The sequence below is a fragment of the Zingiber officinale genome, chromosome 1A (genome assembly GCF_018446385.1).
Source record: "Zingiber officinale cultivar Zhangliang chromosome 1A, Zo_v1.1, whole genome shotgun sequence".
In the NCBI taxonomy this organism is placed as follows: Eukaryota; Viridiplantae; Streptophyta; class Magnoliopsida; order Zingiberales; family Zingiberaceae; genus Zingiber; species Zingiber officinale.
In genome coordinates, this window is record NC_055987.1 from 51706250 (window position 1) to 51711005 (window position 4756).

The 4756-nt window shown below is 39.7% G+C and overlaps 1 pseudogene; it reads left to right on the plus strand.

The window, feature by feature from the left end:
• The first annotated feature begins 3039 nt into the window (after positions 1-3039).
• LOC122039341 lies at positions 3040-3111 on the plus strand (annotated as a pseudogene).
• The last annotated feature ends 1645 nt before the right edge of the window (positions 3112-4756 follow it).

The window sequence follows — 4756 nt, forward strand, 5'->3', positions numbered from 1 at the left end:
TACATCATCCCTAATTCCCATCATATCTAAAACAGTTGGGTCCATATACCTAGTACACACAATCTTTCTATTGACAAGAATTGGAAATCTAGTAATTTGATCATCATTTCTAAATACGATATTGAATTCATTGTCGTTACCTTCGTTGCGTGAAGTCCTCTTCCCCTTGCCTTTGACTGGTGGTTTTCCTTTGTCTTTGGACGACTCTTTCCCTTTGTCTCCACTTGATTCACCACCCCCCTTGTGAAGTTTCTTCAAAAGGCTAGACATAGTGTCATGTTTGAGTGGTAATGGGTACTGTTTATGGGTTGGAGAAACTAGATCTTGAGGAAGTAGGTCTCGAAGAGCAAGATCTTAGGTTAAGGAGATGGAGATCTTAGATCTAGGAGAAGAGAAGGATCTAGATCTGGTTGAAGTTTGTGGAGAAGGGAAGGTTTTAGAACTAGATCTGAGAAAACTTGGAAGAGAGGTTGGAGAAAAGAGGAGTTTTGGAGAGAAGGGGGTGCAAAGATGAACAAGGTGTGTGGGGGGCATGGCCTGGATCTGGCCGTGTATAGTAGACACGGCCTGGCAAAATTTCCCCACACAAGCCGTGTAGATCTACACGACCCCTTCCCTCTCTTTCTCGGGTTAATTTACACGGTCGTACCGATTGGCACGGCCATATCCTTCTTCCTCTCAGCCTTCCTTGCACGGCCGTGTCCGGAACATGGCCTCAACAACCTTCTTCTCTGGAATCAGTACACGGCAGTGTCAAATGACATGGCCAGTGTATGCTTCTTCAATGGTACCTTCGCACGGCCGTGTGGTAGACACGGCTGAGAAACTCTCCTCCTCTAGATTCTTCACATGGCCGTGTCTGGGACACGACCATACACCTTCCCTTCTCTGGAGACTCCACACGGCCGTGTCATGTAGACACGACCCAAGCATCTCCCTTTTCTACGCCGTAAGCCTGGTCGTTTGCAACACACGACCATGCCCTGTTTTACTCCAATTGACACTTCTCCTCCTTTCTAGCTCTTCCAACACTCCCATGCCCATAAAGAAGTCATGGCCATCTCACGGAAGTGAAATTTCAACTTGAAAATAGAACAAAAAACAAGTAAAAACACTACTAATGAAAATTAGAAACATAGAACAGAACTAACTAAAAAGAAACCCTTGGGTTGCCTCCCAAGAAGCGCTTGTTTAAGTTCTCTAGCTCGACCAATCTAATTACTCCTCTCTTTTCCTTGCCCTTGGAGGGCAGACATATTTGTCATTTTTGTTGGGAGGTCTCCTCCCAACATCTTCCACCACATAGTTTTCTTCATTTGGTGGCCTCCCATGAGGATGGAAATTCCATTCCTCCAATTTGTAAATGCTTGCCCTGCTACAAGCATTCAAGAGAGAAGAGACATGGTTAGAGGCTTTAAAAAAATCATATTCCAACCGTTCCTTACCGATCACCAAAGAAAGTTTATGATTCTTAACATCTATAATAGCTCCTGCTGTAGCAAGGAATGGTCTTCCCAATATGATAGGGATTTTTGTGTCCTCCTCCATGTCTAACACAACGAAATCGGTGGGAATTATACTCCCACCTACTTCTACCAGCACATCTTCCACAATAACCATAGGGTACCTGTAGGGGTTATCAGCAAGTTGTAGTGCCATGGTAGTAAGTTTAAAGTTTTTGAGACCTAACTTATTACAAATAGAATAAGGAATGAGGCTAACACTTGCCCCCAAATCACAAAAATATTTTTCAATAAATTCAGTTCCTATATTGCAAGGAATATAAAAGCTTCCGGGGTCCTTCAACTTTCGGGAAGTGTTCTTCTCCAAAAGAGCGCTGCATTCCTCTGTAAGCGCAATGGTCTCAATATCTCCTTTCCTCCTCTTATTTGACATGATGTCCTTCAAGAATTTGGCAAACTTGGGCATTTGAAGGATTGCATCAATGAGTGGTACTTCAACACATATTTCTTTCACCTTCTCCAAGAATTTGCCAAACTCTTCATCTTTCTTTAACATAATCAATCTTTGAGGAAAAGGGACTGTTATACTTTGATGGTTGAGTGGAAGAGTCTCTTCAACCTTAGTGGTACTCTCCTCATCAACCTGAATCTGATTTGGTGCTGGAGGAGAGAGCTCTTCTTCATTGTGCACCCCTTTTGGTGCAGTCATTTAGGGATCTCCCAAGGTCCGTCCGCTCCTAAGCTCAATTCTATTACAGTGCTCCATGGAATTAACATCAGAATTTCTAGGTAATTGTCCTGGTGCTCTAGAAGATGAGGAAGCTAGTTGAGCAATCTGACTTTCCAAAATCTTTTGATGTTTATCAGAATTATCCATTCTTTGAGTAAGCTTCAAAATGTCTTGTTTCATTTCGTTCTGATCTTGTTTCATTTCATTCTGACTGGACATAATTTCTTCAAACATCTTTTCATTTTGGACATAGGAAAGCCTTGAGAAGATTATTGCTGAAAATTTTGTTGCCCGAATTGAAAATTAGGCCTTGCCCCCATGGATGGTCCTTGATCTTGGTTATTTCTATAAGAGAAATTAGGATGACTCTTCCATCCAGGGTTGTAGGTATTTGAGTATGGGTTGTTTTGCCTCTGATTGAAACCCATGATTGCATCATATTGCTCTAATTGATTGATTTGTGCAGTTATATCTCCCAATGGACATGAGTCATTTAGATGTTCAGAACTTTCGCATACTTCACAAGAAGCAATAATAGCATTGGTTGTACTTGAGCTAGCTCCCATATTCTCAAATTTTTTTGTAAGATCATCCAGTTTTGCAGCCAACAAAGTCACTGCATCAACATCATATTTTCCTGATGCTTTTGTTGTTGGGTTCATACAAGAATAGCCACCACTTCTTTCATTAGCCCATTGATGGTGGTTTTGTGCTACGCTCTCGATTATCTCCTCGGCTTCATCTAAACTCTTGTTCATAAGTGCCCCTCCAGCAGCTGAATCAAGGGGCACTTTCGTATGATAGTTGATGTCGTTATAAAACGTGTGTAGCACTAACCACCTTTCTAGACCATGGTGTGGGCATTGTCTGAGCATGCTATTGTATCTATCTCATGCTTCAAATAAAGATTCTGAGTCTGCTTGTTTGAAGCTTGCAATAAGATTCCTCATATGAGCTGTTTTACTTGGGGGATAGAATTTGTCAAGAAATTATTGCTCGCATTGCACCCATGTGGTGATGCTATTTGGAGCCAAAGAATTCAACCATTGCTTGGCTCTATCTCTCAAAGAAAACCCAAATAATAGTAGATGAACTACCTTAGAAGGAACACCATTCATTTTCATTGTGCCGCATATTTCATAGAAGACCTCTAAATGTTGGTTCGGGTCTTCATGCGGTCCTCTACCAAATTGATTTTGCTGCACCATGGATATGATTACAGGTTTGATCTCAAAATTATTTGCCTCAACTGAAGGCCTTGAAATACTAGATCGAAAACCCCTAGTATAAGGTGCTGCATAATCCTTTAGTGGTATGTTCACCATAATAGAATGTTCTTGTTCTTCTTGTTGTCTTTGCAGAATTTTTCTTCTATGAAATGTTCTGTCTATCTCAGGGTCTAGAGGAAGAAGTTCTCCTGCAAAGTTAGATCTTCGCATACACAAGAACAAGATAGCAAGATATGTTTACAAAAGAAAGAGACAGAGAAAGAGTAAATCAAAAGAAAACAGAGAAAGGTTAGATAAAGAATGTTAGAATAAAAAATGCAGAGTTAGAATCACAACAGAAAGAAATTGACAAGAATGTTATACGAGAAATGAAAATCTTATAAAAACAGAATTCTAACAATTAGTTACAACTATGCAAATGAAAAGAAAAGTTATGTCTAGTCTAACTCAATTGATAATTCCTAATGTTATAGCGCAGTCCCCGGCAACGGCGCCAAAAACTTGTTGTCTCTCCACAAGTGTACGGAAATATCGCAAGTAATATAAAAGATTATCGTATCCACAGGCACTGGAATAAGCACTAAGAATATCTCAAAATGAATTAGCTAGACAACAAAGCAATGGTTTAACAAAGTCTAGGTGTAACTATGAAAAGTAAACAAAAGAATGAAAGAATAGGCAACAAGAATAAAGGCAATGATAAGGGATATTCTAGGAGTTTTGGTTTCTTTGTAAGGTTCTTAAATGTAAGTGATCTACCAAATCCTTTATCTCAATTGCCCATCATTTGTAGAAGGTTGTCGGTTCTCTCTTGCAATAGAGAACCGACCTAGGACTGAAATCCATACCTAGATTGATCAATTAGGAATGGATCTATGTTGTCCTTACACGGGCTTGCCTGTCACGAGCATCCCTCGAAAAATCAACATAAGAATCCATCACTCATCAACCCATCAAGATATAAAGATTAATGCATAAATCTATCCTACCCTCTTGGAATACCTAATTTCCCCTTCAAAATAATCCCTCAAACGTCCTTACACGGGCATGTTCCTGTCATGAAGGTCTCTCAGAAAATTGAATGAAGAATTACCTCTATAAGATCCACAAGATATCCAAACATTCAATCAAGCATGGTAATTAGGTACAATCACAACATTCCACATAAGATCAAATAGATGCAAAACAGGACAAAATCATAGAAATGGGAAATTGACATATCCACAAGAGTTTTACATCAAGAATTCCTTACAAATACTCCCTTCATCCTAGAACAAGATATCTACTCCATAAATCGAAGAAAGAATCCGAAAGAAACAAAAATTACAAGCATT